The following is a 17,290-nucleotide window of genomic DNA, read 5'->3' on the forward strand; positions in this document are numbered from 1 at the left end:
GCAAACTGCAGAGTAAAGCCTGCTTTACTTCCAGAAGGTTAAGTAACCACCAGCTGCAACCACACAGTGATGTCAGCCACCAGCTCGAACAGCTGTGCTGCACAGATGACAGGTTTTTGTTGTACACCTGACAAAAGGTCTTCATGCAGACACCTTGAAGGTTTCAGTCTTTGGGAATTCCTTGTGGTTGTTGTGATGTGCGCGTATGATTGGGCTGGTTTCAGAAGTGGTCAGCAGAAAATGGGTTACATGTTTTGACCTTAAAAAACAATAAAAGGTCTGCAGAAGCATGAAGTCAGGAGGCTTTTTTTTTCATGAGACATGTGACTGCTGCTCATGATTGCTGCACCGTCAGGAAGGGGCAAACTGTATTAATGTAGTGTAAGATCTGAGGATCTATATTCAACTATTGGGCAAACAATTATTGGGGCCCGTATGCATGATAAGCCATTATCAGGGAAAACAGACCGTTTGTACTTACGGTGACAAAAAAGCTGATTAGCCAGGTTAACAGCCCTAAAGAGCATTTGTTTTACAGGCGCTAACGGCAGGATAACAGCACCTGTTCGGCTGTTAAAAGGGTAGACATCCCATAACACATTACCGTTTGAGACTAAATATGCAAAGACAGTGAACAATGCTTTGGAAAGGTGGCAATATCTAGCCAAACAGCAACTTCAGATTTAGGAGGCCCAACGTTATTTTAGTGAACAGATGAACTAAGGGAAACAAACCGCTGAGGCTCGCTGCCATCAGTTTTATACGTTTGATTTGCTTTTTGATTTAATGCATCTGGGTCCTCCCATAATGTGTGTGGTGAAATGTTGGAGTTCATAAACAGCTTTAAGAGTTATTCATCAAGGTACCAGGGCGCTTGTTCCTCTTAGCAGCTTTCATATTTTTGATTTTATTATTGAGGTTTTCTACTGTGCTCTCAGAAACACCACACGCATCTACTCTGTTCAAGATCTCCAAACTTCCTCTTTCTCTTTGTTTACATGATTAACTCACTGTTGACAGAGCTGTTTATGTCCATCCATCCATACATTTCTGCCGCTTATCCGGGGTCGGGTCGTGGGGGCAGCAGCCTAAGCAGGGAAGCCCAGACTTCCTTCTCCCTCGCCACTTCGTCCAGCTCTTCTCGGGGGGATCCCAAGACTTTCCCAGGCCAGCCGAGAGATGTAGTCTCCCCAGCGTGTCCTGGGTCTGCCCCAGGGTCTCCTCCTGGTGGGACGTGCCCTGAACACCTCACCAGGGAGGCGTCCGGGAGGCATCCTCATCAGATGCCTGAGCCACCTCATCTAGCTCCTCTCAACGCGGAGGAGCAGCGGCTCCTCCAAGCTCCTCCCGGATAGCCGAGCTTCTCACCCTCTCTCTAAGGGAGAGCCCGGCCACCCTACGGAGGAAGCTCATTTCAGCCACTTGTACCTGCGATCTTGTTTTTTCGGTCACTACCCAAAGCTCATGACCATAGGTGAGGGTGGGAACGAAGATCGACCGGTAAACAGAGAACTTTGCCTTCCCCCTTATTCTCTCTCCCACTCTCTCTCCGGTGTCTGTCTCTCTAACCCCAACACAGTCGAGACAGATGTCTGTCTAACATGAGTCTGGTTCTGTCCGAGGTTTCTGCCTGTTAAAGGGAAGTTTTTCCTTGCCATTGTAACTTGCTAAATGCTGCAAAGTCCTGTACTCATGGTGGATTAAGATAAGATAAGACTCCTTATCTTGTCTTGATGTTGGGTTTCTGCTAATAGAATTTTATTAACATTTACGGGTCTAGACCTGTAAATGTTTTTGTAAAGTGTCTTAAAATAACATTTGTTATGATTTGGCGCTACATAAATAAAGATTGATTGATTGATTGATTCAAAAGGGGATTGGGGAGTGCAGGAAATCCTTTGAAAAAATAAACAAACGATCAATGTGCAGAGCATAACAGCCCTCTCAAATTTTGTCAACGTGTAATGTTGGCAGGTACTTTAAATAAGGGCTGCAACTAACAACTATTTGAGTAATCGATTACTCTGACGATTATATTTACGATTAATCGATGAATTGGGGAAAAACAGATGAGAATACATAAAAATAAGATTCGCAAAAATATTGTTTGCTTGATGATATATACAGAGAAACAACATATTTGAACATGATTGAACTGACCAGATTCTACATTTATAAAAGCATTAAAGTGATAAGAATGTGTTGTCATGTGAAGAATTAACATTCTGGGCAAAATAACAAAACATATTATGTCATCAAATTAAGATCTTAGTGGCCAAAAAAGGCAAATAAATAAAAATGTGTCTTCAATCTTTTCACCTGCAGGTCAAACGGCAGCTAACATTAATGCTAACATTGGTTTAATGAACTCCTCGTGGTTTTCAAATAGGACAACGATTTAATAAAAAGACTAAATGAGTCCTAAAAGACAAACCATGCATTTCAAAACATATAAAGGAGCGTATGTGGGGTTTTGTAGCTCCTCAACTCACCATCCATGAGCCATACATGTTCTGGATCACTGCAGTCGCACTGCCATGCCCTCCTTAGTAATTTTTGTCAATAAACATGCTGTGTGCTTTTACTCAGCCTGAAATTCTCCCAAACTCTGGATTTTTTGGACAAACAGCTTCTCCGGCTTTGACATTATTCACATGTTGACTTGTTTCCTTCACCTGCCGACTCTGCTTCTCCTCCACCACGCTGATCTGTGTACATGTGACACATACAGCCCCACAGCCCAGGTAATCTACACTCCAGTCCAGTAGGTGGCGGTAATGCAGATTTAGCTAGTTACTAACTGCTAAATAATCTGACAAAAAGGAAGAAGACAAATAAACTGAAGAGAAACTAATACAGAAGTGGTGCAGCACAGTGCATCGATTATGGAAAAATGTTGTCGGCGCTTTTACTTATCAACTTCTATTGATTTGTCGTTGTCGTTAACTTGTTTTGTTTACTATGTTTTAGAAAATGTTTGAGAGGCTTGCCTATTACTTTTCATTGAAAAAAAACCCTCTTCATTTAAAGAGTCAAAAGTGTTCTTGGTTTTGCTCAGAATTCATGTCATGATAAATAAATGTGATTTATCGGTCATTGGTATCAGTTTAAGAAAACAGTTATTGTGCATTCCTGTTTGTGTTAATCATCAACACATGATATCAAGCAATGCAGATAGCCAGCGTCAATAGTTATGTGACTGTCATATTGGAGAGGAGGAGGTACACCTGCTATTGTATGTTAGTCTATGAAAATAAAGGGTTAATACTTTAATTAAATAGTAAAATAAATACATTTTTTCAATAAATACCTTCTCAAGACAATCATGTCCTTTTATCTTTTAATGAAGATACAAACATTAATAAAAAATGATAATGAAAAATACAAAAAAGTGGATATTTTCCTTGAATCTTAAAATATAATTAAGATTTTAAGAGTCTAAAATTTAAAGTCTGATTAGTTGATGAGGAAAGAAAAACAGATCTGAGATCTCACTCTTTCCCACCCTGCATTTAGGACATGTGCTTTCACTGTGAGTAAAATCAAGCCTGGGGGTGCAGTGGTATAATCTGATAAAAATACCACCACAGACATTTGCTTCACTGAAAAGCTGACTCAAGTTCAACACTTGACACAGGTGGGATGAAACGCTGTGGTAATGTGTGCTAAAAACCTCCAGTGACATCATTACTATCTCGGAAACACACTTTATTTTCCCTCTGATTTTCTCCAACTGGTGACACGTGGTGTGAGGGGTGACATTTTTTGTTTTGGGATGTGTGCGTGTGTTTCAGTCAGATTGTGTTCAACGGCATAACTCACACAAGGCAAATACTTGTACAAGGCTGCCAGTCAGCTCGCACTCGGCCTGGTATTTGATGAGCTATTCCTGCTGCTTCAGGAGTAACTTCATTTCCACTGAAATTCCTCAAGCATAGATCATTAATACTTCAACCAGGCTAAAAATATTTCACTGCAATGAACTTTCAACGACTCCCAGATTGGTGTGAAATCCGTGAGTGAACACCAGAGAGACACCATAAACTCTGTTTTCTTTTTAGACTGTGAAGCTCCAGACATGCACTAACGTCTTTAATCCAGAACTTTTTACCGCATACAACACCACGAGGTAAGGTATTTACCAGAACACTTACGTAGCGCTGTTCTATGAAACGTGACAACAAGCTAACTGTCCGTTCTTACAGTAGTTTAGATGTCCATATATAGCACTACTGACAGCCAGAGACGTGTCTGTAACGAAAACGTTAGTGAATACTGGTTATGTTCTGCCAGTCCAAAAGTTAACAAAATAAAGAAAGTTCAGGGAAAAACATAACACACATAACAGTTGCATGTATTATAATGCTACCAGACTCAATGCCCCACTCTGGGATGATGCTAATGACACACCTGTACCTGTTGAAGAACCAGACCAACTTCTGGCCTGCTGCGAGACTGAGGGACTGACTGGACGCGTAGTAACGTATGACATTGTTAGAAAATATTCTGACAGGTTCATCTCTGATGATTGTTTCTTTGAAATTAATAAACAGTGATGGATGACAGAGAAATTGAATATGTCATTTTTGTTTGTTATTGAAATGTGTTGAAGGTTTTATTTCATAAGGACAAGATTATTTTATTTTTACTTTACTGAACGGCTTCATTGGTAGCTGTGGTTTAATGGTTAAACAGGTCAAGTACAAAATATAAAGAAAAGCATAAACACTAAATGATACAAATGTTGTTTATTTGACCAATTTTAAAGTTTTACCCTGTTGGGATCAGGATAATCCTGTTTTATATTTATTTATTTTGTTTATCTATTTATTTTTTAATTTGTTTTATTTATTTATCTTATTTATTTATTTTTTAAATTTATTTATTTATCTTATTTTTTTTAATTTATTTTATCTATTTATTTATTGATCTATTTTGTTTATTTTTAAAATTTTATTTATTTCATTTGTTTATTTTATTTGTTTATTTATTCATTTTGTTCATGTGTTAATTATTATCATTATCATTTTTTTTTGTATTACAGTGATATAAAACATTTTGAACAACTCAAACTGAAGGTTTACTCTATCAAAATCTGCTCAGATTACCACTGAATAAATGGCCCTTGGTAATGACACTGGTCATTTACATTTAAAAAGCGTTTAAATGGAGTTCAAGTAAACAGTGGCATGTCACAATCAGCTTTCATTATATTACACATGATTATCCAACATCAAAATTGTGGCTAGTGAAAACACTGAGTGGCTAGTAACTGTGGGAAACCACCAACCACATTGGCTGGAAAGCAAAAAGGGTTAAGGTCAAACCCCAGTTCTTCACTGTTATCATCATAAGTTTTAAAAACTGAACAAAACATCCAATTCAGAGGTTAGTAAATGAGTGCGTTGCAGCTCAGAATGAGGCAGAAGGTCAACTGCTGAGTTTGGAAACATCAATGGAAAAATAAAAGGGAAAGCTCCCTAATATGAGCAGCATGATTTACATTCCCTGCTCTGTAGGAGTGTGTGAACTGGTGGCAAACATGACAGAGTTCCTTTTTCATACCTTGAAAGTGAAGTGAGGAGGAAAAACACGATCTGCCGTCAGAGGGTGTTTGATTGTTATCTCCGATTCCCCTCTGGTCTGTACAATTAGCCCACGCATTTATAAATCTACCGCATGGAGGCCTTAATAGGCAGCGGAAGCAGCGAGGCGTCTGTTATGTCAAGTGTTTGACATCTGGAGACCTTCTCCCCAGAGATATCAGCCAGGGACTTTCAAACCCAGAGTAAAGCCAACCAGCGTGAAGGATGCAGTCTGGGGGGGGAATTCACCAAAAATAGATCGTCGCCACCAAGATTTGTGCATCATGTGCCCGCTATCTGCTCCATCTCAAGGTCAAAATCAAGCGTGAAAACAAAGTTCTGCCGCTCTGGTGCAGTATTCTGCAGGTTTTGCACCTGATTGTGACTGATATGTCCTGTTAGCATCTCAGTGTCTCAGCGCTGAGCTGCATCCATGCGTATGATGAGCTCACTTCCTGGAGGTTAGCTTTCAAAGCACAGCTCATTCAGGAGAACAACTGAACAATGAAATCACAAACTCTCGTGCACCGTGGCCCCTATGAGGAAGAGCTGATCCTTAGAGAGCTGAGACTCATTTTAAGAGCTGGTGAATCAGATGTCACTTGAGGTGCAGTTTTTCTCCAAATGGATTCAAAGTGTCTCTTTTGAATATATGCAAAAACACAGAGTTAGCTCCGCAGCTCGGTTTACAGAGCACTTCATCCTTTGCATGTACTTTGTGAATTAGATGAAGACCTTACGATCCTTGAGTAAACCAAGTCTCTGGTTTTAAAGCGCTCTAAAAGTTAATACAGTTCAATAGTTCAGTTCAGCCTACAGCGGGTTTGAAAGATCTCTGCTGTGTTTCTGCCGTACTTCAATTTTAAGGGTTTTTTAAATTTCCTTTTTTCATAGCTGAGGTAGAAATGAGGGGTATATCCAGTTCACTCGATCTATCGCAGGCTGAGAGGAGGTTAATCCTGCTTATTGGTCTGAGTCTTTATCTATTCCCTTATCAGTTCCTCCTGTGAATTTTCTTTAGTACAAAAAGAAGCTTTACAGGTTTTCTGGGTCAACAACATTAAATTGAGTTTGATCTGGGCATCTCTGGGCAAAAATATACAAAAATAAGTAAAAATTGCATATCACCATGTACTGTTTTGTAATATGTTATTGACTGAGGTAGGCCATCTAGTGTCTTGAAGTGGTTATAGCATTATTCTAAGTTGTTTGGAACCTTCACGAACATTTTCTTTGGTCTGCCTGTGAGTATTGTGACATTTGGAGTTTTGGGTATTGTTTACAAAGACGAACTGTGATGATTATGTGATGAAAGTTGAACGTCTATCCTAAAGCCAAAGCTATACCGATGTATGCTAACGGCTAGCATATCAATACAATTATTTTGTTTACATTTTTGGTGGGTAAATAAGGAGATAAATACCATTTTGAATGTGTTGAACGGGAATCGGTCAAATTTCAAGCTGAAAATCCTGAATCAGTTTTTGTGGGAAACGTTATCTTACTGCTAAGCTAAGATAGCTGCAGCACACTAGTTGATGATGTAAGGTCCTGCAGCTCTGCATAGTGTTCAAAAAATCAATAAGGGGATCGTTAAACATAAAAGTTAATAGTGAAGGACTGAAACATTTTTTATCTACTCAACAGGACCTGTTTTTTTTAGTCCCATCCCTAATACAGGTAGCTGATTTACGGAAATGAAAGTAATATTTTCAAAGTGTAATAAAATAAAAGATAATATAACATACTATACTAAACAGTAAAATAATACAATATAATATAATAAAATATAATATGGTATAATATAATATAATATGATATAATATAATATAATACAATTAAATTTAATATAATAAAATATAATATGGTGTAACAATATATAATATATTATAATATATTATAATATAATATAATATAATATAATATAATATAATATAATATAATATAATATAATATAATATAATATAATATAATATATATTCAGCCAGTTGAATAAAACTGAATAAATTTTTTTTCTGGAAATGAAAATATGTTAAAACTAGGGCTGTCATTTTAACGCGTTAATTAGATTAATTAATTACACCCAAAATTAACGCATTATCAAAATTAACGCAGATTAATCTGGATCCCAAACCCGCGGCATTTACAAACCGTTTGTCCCACTTGGAAAAAGTGGTGTTCTCGTCAGATTCTCAAATTTCCGACGGTCCCTGAATGTATCACAGATGACGTCAGCAACATGCTTTAAACCGGGAGGAAGCAAGAGTGATTTTTGGGGGACTGCTGTCCACATCTTATTTATTCACACGTCCTTTTTGAAAACGGCAGAAAATCAACCGTTTGCTCGCGGTCAATTCTGTAAAAAACAGATAATTCTACACTCTTTACTGCTTTCAACAAGCCCTGAATGATCGATATTTGTCCTGTATTTAAATCTAAAGAATTCTTTGAAAATTTCCTTCTATCTTCCTGGTGTCATGTTTCAGCTTGGGACTGCTCTGCACTGATGAGCAACAGTTTGTGTGTTCAGAGCTAGTAAAAATGAAAATACTTCACTTTTCTTTGATCCAAGACTTGAATCAAGTGTTTTGTGCATAGTTCCACACATTTTTTAGCCTCCAGCCCTGGTTCTCCTGACCTCATAGAAGTACAGAAGTTCAGAGATAGAACCTTAAAACTTTTTTCATGTGGTCCTTATGCCTCAGGGTACCTAAAAATGTGTTGTATATATTCCCACCTTATTTTAAAATATTTTTTCATGTCTTTTAATGTAATTTTTATGTCCTGGAATTCAAATTCTTTATTTTGTGACCTTAAGCAGATATGAGATTAAAATGCAATTAATTAGATTAATTAATTACAAATTCTGTAATTAATTTGATTAATTTTTTTATTCGCCTGACAGCACTAGTTAATACATAAAGTTTGGTTTGAAATAAGAGGTTTCCTATCTTAACCATGTTGTGATTTTCCCCTTTTTGCATGCAAGTTTAAAAACATCAACTCAAAGGTCTGCTTAAATCATTACAATGGTGTCATTTTATGCAAAGGCTTGAATTTAACATTAATATAGTGATTAAGGGAGATATATATCGTGTATCTTGATTCAGCCTAAAAATATTAAGATGTTGGCTTTTGGCCATATCGTGCAGCCCTAAGCTGTGGTAATGAGAACGCCTGACTGACTTTTACAGAGGTCTTGTTGCCCTTTTTGGAGCTGAAAAACCTTTAGGAGTCTTAAATTGAATTGAATAAAATGAATTTGCTGGATGGCATACACAAAACAAAAAATATTATCTCGCTGTGACTTACATACTGGTAGATTGGCTGTACCAGTGTTTTTAGATAATACAAAGGTATTAGGTGTGTCTTTCACTGCTGATTTTCTTCATCTTCTTCAACACAGATCACAGATGCATTAAAAGAGGATTTGGTGAAAGCTGTAAAAGAAAAGAACTTTAACAAAGGGAATATTGTTCTGATAAAAGCATTAAAGACTCTGCCTTCAAGACTGTGGCAGCAAGCAAGCTGCACGCCAAGATCTTTGACTTCTAAAGATTGTGGTTTTAATGTCAAAGAAACCTGCAACACACAATGTTGCTGAACACGAAAGCAGGAAGTTTGCACCAAGTGAAATTTCAGCTCAGCCTGAGAGCTGTTGGTTCAGGTTATCGTTTTCGTGTATCATCTTTATTAGCTGGATTTAAAGAGCCCTCTCCTGGCTGCGGCCTGACGGTAGATAAAAAGAGTGATATCTGATTGCAAGTTAATTTTCTGGTGGGTGCATGGACCTCACAGAAAGATATTGCCACAGTTGGGATGCCCACAATGAGCAACAAATTCCATGGATAGAAAATTTCCCCACCTGACAAGCTCACGTCAAAATCCTGTCAAACTTTCTTTTTGAAGTGACTCCTGAGGAACACTCAGAAAGAAACCTAGCAGACCTTCGAGCTACGCAGTTACAAACGATGACAACATCTTGTGTGGCAGCTTGTGAAAGGAAGTGCCTGGTGACCAAACGACCTCTGTGATCTGGGATTTCTCTGGGGGATCCCCACAAGCTGTAGGTGCAAAGAAACCCTTTAGTCTTTCCTGCTGCGCGCATCGCAACAAACTGAAGACACTCCCAGATCTATTTTTAGCTACAACTGCTTTTCAACGTCACTTTTGCTCATCCTGTTTGGACATTTTTACTCAATTACTTTCCTATTTTCCCTGATGAAAGTTCACATCTACATATTTGAAACCCTGTGTGCCTCCCTGTGTAAATTTACATTGGTGAGTAATTTTTGGAATTAAGCAGAGCTCACTATGAACACCATGGTCACTATTTATTCTACAACTTTCCTCTCTAATATTTCTCATTTTTATAGAAATTATTTCATCACTTTCAAACACAACAAACAATTTTTTCCGACATTTCTTTAAGTATTTAATTTAAAGGGCCAGTGCACATTAATTCACATTTCTGTAAATGTGCCAGTTAGTAACAGGGTTGGTTTCCAGTAGCATCAATATTTTTGTAAAAATAAAAACTCATATTTTAGCGAGTTGGAAGTAAAATACAACTTCTGTACTTCCACTGTTGTAGATGGCGCCAAAGAGCTACTACACTGTATGTTGCAAATAGATTGTATAATATACATCATCTCAAAGTATATTTAAAATATTTAGTTTCTAAACTTGATAATGTGGGTTTTTGTTGCACTGAGCAAATCAGTCCACCATAGACATCATTTTTTTCCTTGGTCCTTTTAATTTTCGTTAATATTTTGATTTCCATAAACAGCATCACTATTTTTTCTATGTTAATTGTGTAGAATATCACAATTTATCAAAATATTATGATACCATTGTATCGCGACTTAAGTATTGTGATTGAGAGGTTCTTGTCCAAACCCAAATAATAAAATATAAATTTATACTATGAAAAATAGTTACTAAAATAATGCAAAACAGAATAAATTCAGAGTTCTCTTGATATTAAAACTCTGAAATGAATACTGGTTTTATGTTTATTTAACTTCTTCTTTTCTCACTGTTTTTTTTAGGAAATCTGTTTTTGTTTTGCCACTCTGCAAAAAAAAAGAAGAGAAAGTAAAAAAAAACCTAAAAGTATGTTTAACTGATAATGACTGATGCATTCACAGTGAAGGTTTGTGGTCTTTGTAGCTCCTCTGAAGAGAGGAAACCAAACCTCTGACACCTGTCGCTCTGGTTCTTTTATCTGATATCTGCACCATAAAACGCTAGAAACGCTTGTAAATAATAATTTCATAGTATCCTCCTGTACAACGGTTAGAGCGGTTATACACACAAGTGATAAAATGACTGATTTCTAAAGAGGGAAAAACGAGTGTTGAAGAAATCGTCTAAAACAAAGTGCTGCTAAAATGTGAGTAAATTATTTTTTAATCATCACAAAGGTCAGTCTGTGCCCACTTGATCCTTTTGTCTTTGGGTTTTCACCATAAGGGGAAAAATTGCCTCATGATTAATAGGGAAAAATATGTTTCTACAAGAACACACCTTTACGCCCACTCGCTTTTTTTTCTTCCTTCTACTCGTTTTTTTTTCTTCCCTCTGCTATAAAAGCTGCATTTGGGGCCATGACAAGCCACAGAAACTCAGAGGTATTAAGCATCTGATCCTCAACCTGCAGTCAAGGCTCTCAACCAATCAACATGAAGCAGTGTTACGATATCGCCCTCTGGATGTTCGTCCTCATCGGGACTCTTCAGGCAATGCCCACCTACTCTCCGACTACCAAGCCAGCCTGCGACCAGACACTGCCCTCCTTCGACGTAACAGACATGGGCCTCCCATACCTTAAAACTCTAGTCAAATGTGTAAGTACTTTCACCTTTAATATCTGTTTTTAATGTGACATCTCTACTGACAGATAATGGTTTTAATTCTCTGGTGTTTTTTTTTTCCTGAAGGGGCCCAATGTGACTTTCATCACCCCAAAGAACCAACAGGTAAGAAATCATGCAGGATGTCGGTGATGCTGTTGTAGATCACAGCAACAGCTGCTCTGTTTACATCCCCATCTTATTGATATCCGTCTTTGATGGGGGCTCAGGCCACTGAAATCTATATGACTGCTCTTTAAACAAACTGACAGTGATTTTTAAAACTGTTTATTAAACTACAAACAGCCTAACTGATATCTGTGCCATTTCCAGCCAATCTGCCACGCCGCAGCCCTGGAGGTCTTCATTAAAGGACTGGAACAAGCCAGCCAAAACTGCACAGATCGATACTCACGGGCTGGAGGACTTTTGGAGCATATCAGAGACATTTACCCAGGAAACACAGAATGCCAGCACCCTGTGAGTATTCAAAGTGTTGTGTGATTTCAAAGAGACGACTGAAGTCCCTCTGTCATGATCTAACGCTGAACCTATGATCTCTCCTCAGGCACAGTGCACCTGGGACATCGAGACATTCGGCAAGCAGTACGAGGAGTTTCTGGACACCCTGGAGTCATTCCTGACGAAGCTCAACAATTAAAGAAACAGTGATCCACTCTGAACCATGAGGTGTTTCCTCAGCTAAGAGAATGTCATTTCCCACACTAGACTAAAATGTGATTTTTTTATATTTATATTTTTTTGACACACTGCAAAAGTTCTCAAATAATTTATTTTAATTATTTATTTTTTTGCATTGATTTAACTTATTCAAGCATCATGTTCCATTTTTCTAATAAAATGTGATCAATAACAAATATTGCGAGTGGTTTTGTCCTTGAGTTCAGGTGCACTTGCTTATTGAGCACGGTGACTCCTAACCAAAGTCAAATATTCAGGCTGGGGAAAGTTTTCAGACACAGTTTTGTTTGTACTGTTTTTGCATGGATGTCAAGAATAGAAGAAGGTGCTATCAGACTGACTTTGTGATCACAAAGAATGCTGCCAGAGCTACTCCAATGTTACAAACAGCTTAATTGTGCATTTAACGTACTTAAACTAATCCATACGACTGAATCAACAATCATTCCTTAACCCTCCCTAACTTAAAATCTTTTTTTTTTGGTATACCGTATATCATACAAGCATACCCCCAAACACTTCATTTGGATTAAAACCGGGCATCCTGTTTGCACACTGGTCATTAGGGCTGCAGCTATCAAATATTTTAGTATTCGAGTATTCTACTGAAAATCCCATGGATTAATCGAGTAATCAGAAAAAAAAACATTTTTGTTCAGTTAAAGAGCAGTTGTTTTTCAAATGAAATTTTTTCTCTTCAAGAAATAGAATTTTCTGATACAGCATGTCAATAAGAGCACTTGCTTTAGTAGCTCCGAAATTTGTAAACACACTTTGGCACATTTTTTGTGCCTTGTACATCTCATCAAATGTTGCGGACCCAAACGGCACCGGTTTCGTAGAATGACCCATTAGTCTCCAAACTCAAGAAAAGAAGATATATTTGTTGCTAGTTGCTATTTTGTATAAGAGGTAACTTGAGGGGTCTGAAAACTGTCTTACTATGGCCTCAGCTCTATTTGAAATACCACTCTTTGATCTTTTTTAAAATTTAACGATTCCTCGAGGCGGAGAAAATTACTCGAGTATTTTTTGTAATCAAGTACCTCGAATCATTCGAGGAATCGTTTCAGCTCTACTGGTCATACACCGCAATATCTGTCTTTAAGTGCAACATCTGTTTAATACAGTTCATTTACACAATATTCATCTATAACATTTCACCAAGTGCAATATCTGTCCAATTTTTCAGTCCATTTCTGTTCTTATTATGCAATACCTGTCTAATATACTTCACCATCTGCAACATCTGTTTAACCTCAAGATACCAAGTGCAATACTCTGCATCAAAATTCTGTTTAATACTGTTTTGCTAAGTGTAATATCTATTAAACATGCTGCCTTTCTTACCTTTTAATGTAAATATTTTTTTTGAATTTTTTTATCCAACAAAAATGTTGGTACTTAATGCTGCTCTATTGCTTATTTTATTGTATATCCATCATTTATTTAAATTCAAGACCCCTTTACATTTTATTGTTGTGGTGTGTGAAGAACGATGGTAATACCAACATTTCACCCTGGGAATAATAAAGTATTTCTGATATAAATTGCATGATTTTAACATGTCTGCAATGTCTTGTGGAAACCCCAAGTCCCACTAAAACAATCCTCAAATCTGCCACACAGTTTAAATCTGAGGTTGATTTATTCTTCGATGACACCGCTGCTCATGGTTCATTGAGGTCAGGGGCAGTTGATGAATGAAGTGAAACGTGGCAGTGGGAAAACACCAACACAAAAAAGTGAAGTGGACCGGCTGGAAAAACTGAGAAGACTGATTACGAGCAGAAACAACTGTTGTGCTGTGGAACAATTCCACCACAAAGGATGCTCACGCTGCGTTTCTGTCATCAACAAGTGTCCCATACTCCTGAGAGATAAAGACAAGAAAGAGGGTCCAATGTGTCACAGTGTTTTACTCACTGGGTGGTGCTTCAAGGTGCAGGAGCTAGAAACCACTTCAAAGAGCAAAGCATGCAGGATACACAGTGAGGCAGGCCCACAGTGCATTCAAAGAGATCAGAGATTCAGACGTGTACAAAAACTGTTTTGCAGGGCTGGTTAAAGAAAGTCAAACAAAAACAGCTCCCTTTTTAAAAACTCTTCTTCAGTCTGAGCCAAAGAAGCTGGAGACAAAGCAAAAGAAGAGTGCAGCTCGTCCCTGCACGCAAAACAAAGAATCACCCAGAACCATCGAAGTCATGGGTTTCACATGACGTCACGCAGCACTCATTTTTAGAATCAACCAGGGCCCGGAAATGCTACTTCCCACACAATGTGAGAAGGAGTATTAGAGCCTCCTACGATGGAGCCGTTAAATTAGGAGGACAGATCTGCAGAGTTTACAAAAACTTTACTCTACATTTAGTCTGTGTGTTGTTCCAAAGGAGACGAGCAGAAGAGCAACCAGCCACCCGACCAATAAAACGTCTTTTAGCATTTTGCTCTGTGTACTACAGCTCTGAACGATGTTTGTGTCTGTACCACAGCTCTGCAGGATGTTTGTGTCAGTACCACAGCTCTGAACGATGTTTGTGTCAGTGCCACAGCTCTAAACGATGTTTGTGTCTGTTATTCTGAAAAGGAGGATCATTTGCCAAGAATAGGAAACGTGCAGTGGAGACAAGAACAGATGACATAGATATTTGTGTGAAAATAAATAAATTTGAGTTACATACTGATTGTTCTTGGTTTACAGGGGAGCTCTTTTGTGAATAGAATAGAATAGAATAGATTAGAATAGACTTAATTTATCCCTGAGGGGAAATTTAGGAGGAGTCGCAGCAGCAATCGAGAAAACTAAAAGTGTATAGAAAGTGCAAAAAGGTCTATAAAAAATAGATCCAGATAGATAATTAACATTAAGATAATTAATTAATTAAGACAGATTAAAGCCTGAATGAAAGTCTCACATATGTATTTTAAATACACTTAATGTCTCAACCTCCTTTAGATGTTGTAAAAGGAGTGAACAAGTAAAAGGATCAAACAAAATCATGCTTGAAAGCTTTTGTTTCCAAAATGACTTTGTTTATCTATAAATAATCCTGTTTACTTTTTGTAAACAGGATTAGATGTGTTTGTTCTTCTCTTCCTTTGCGTATTTATTGTGAAATGAATGATTATGGTTATTTCTTAAAGCGTTGATACCAGCAGCCAATGCTCAAGGCAAAAAACCTTACACTAAATAAGTCCTCCTCGCCAGTAGTTTTCAAAGCAGAAATTAACCTATTCACAGCCTGGTTCAAAAAATGTCTCCTGTCTGAATCACTAATTTTACGATCCGCACCCACTGTACAGGGGATGAATACTTTTCTAACTCGGCCGTTCAGAGGATATTAAGATCACAAGCTCGCCCAATCAGAGGCACAGTTCAGCTCATGTGACTGATGTGCGTCCTACAGCTGTCCTCGAAGCCCGTCACTTCCAATATGGCCGTGATAGCTGATTTACTTCAAAAGTCTGTTTTGGAAACATATGGGTGACGTCGGGGAGACTACATCCATTGATAATTCAATCTGTGGTTCAGACCACATGAATAAAGCAGGGAAAACCAACAGATAAAGGGTTTTATTTTGCTTTACTTGTTGATACAGCTTATGAATAAAGTATTCACGCTGCTGTGAGCTCAGCCTTATCAAAGAAAGGTATAAATCATTATATTGAAGTAGTGCCGTCAGGCAATTAAAACAATTAATCCAATTAATTAGAAGATTTGTAATTAATTAGAATGATTAATCACATTTTAAAACTCTTATCTGCTTAAGGTCCCCAAATAATGAATCTGAATTCTAGGATGTTACAAAATTGTATCGCACAGCTAATCAAATAAATACACAAAGAAGAGAAGATTTGTTAATCCACATTTTTTCATTTCAATTGCAACCATGGCAAATAGCTGGCAGCAAAAGAGTTCTTAAAACAGATAGCATTTCCACAGTTTATCAGGTCATCTGCACCAGGGATGGGTACCTTTCACATATGAAACAATACGGTACCAATGCTCGGTACCTGGCAATCGGTACCAGTACTCAACGGTACCAATTTTCGGTACTTTTTTGTGCTTATTTGGTAAAAAAATATATGTTTGTTTAATAATATTTTCTTTTATTTTTCAATTACAAATATTTATTCTTTAATATATAACCTTGTAATGCTATGTTCATGTCCAGCATGGAAAATTGCCTAATCTTCCACTCCCTCATACTCACAAAGACACATTTAGGTACCTAAATATGGTACCTTTTGATTTTTCGTGAATCAGTTCCCAGTACTTTTGACAGATTTCGGTCGGTACCTATAAAAGCACCTAATTCGGTACCCATCCCTAATCTACACTGATTTTAATTAAACTGTGCACTCCTCTTGACATGTGTGTGTTTATTGGGGGGTTGTCAGGTCACTTTTTCAAAAATTTTCATTCAATTCTTGTTTTCTTTTGCCAAGCACTTTGTGTTGCCACTGAAAAGTGCTTTATAAATAAAGTTTGATTGATTAATTGATTCGTTCAGGGGGATCTGACATCATGTTACTGGATAGTCTAAGACAAACCATTTTGCCCTCTGCTGGAGAAAAACAGCAACTTTTTTCCAACTCAGCTTAAGAAAAAAACTCAGAAAAAAATGATTTTGAACAACAACAAACAACAACAACAATGAAAGGAGAGTTTTAATATCATGAAAGGAGAGTTGTCTTTACAAATATTAGCTCAATACAGGACAAGCAGGACAGAGAAAGTACAAAACCTCTGCACCACAACCTAGAGAAAGTCAACCTAGTTTCAGTCGAGCTTGAACTTATATACTGCTCCGCTTCAGGCCACAGGAGGGATTTTACCATTCAGAAGCATCATGACACAAAAAAATTCCAAGTGTCATGCAGAGGAAAAACAACACTGATGCATTAGGTGAAATACAACCAATTCTGCCCACCATTTCCTACCCCACACCTATTTAAGGCTTGGGGCTGAGCAGACCAACACAACGTGAGAAACTGGTTAATCAGTCTGACAAGCCCCAGACTCAACATGGAGCACTTTACAAGGATCACCTTTTGGATAGTTACACTAGCCTGTCTTCAAGCAAGTCCTCTACGATTAGAGGAGACAGACATCCCTTCAATGCGGCGTTACGTCCAATGTGT

The sequence above is a fragment of the Halichoeres trimaculatus genome, unplaced genomic scaffold (genome assembly GCF_033239565.1).
Source record: "Halichoeres trimaculatus isolate MK-OKI-2021-1 unplaced genomic scaffold, fHalTri1.1 fHalTri1_scaffold_7, whole genome shotgun sequence".
Classification (NCBI taxonomy): Eukaryota; Metazoa; Chordata; class Actinopteri; order Labriformes; family Labridae; genus Halichoeres; species Halichoeres trimaculatus.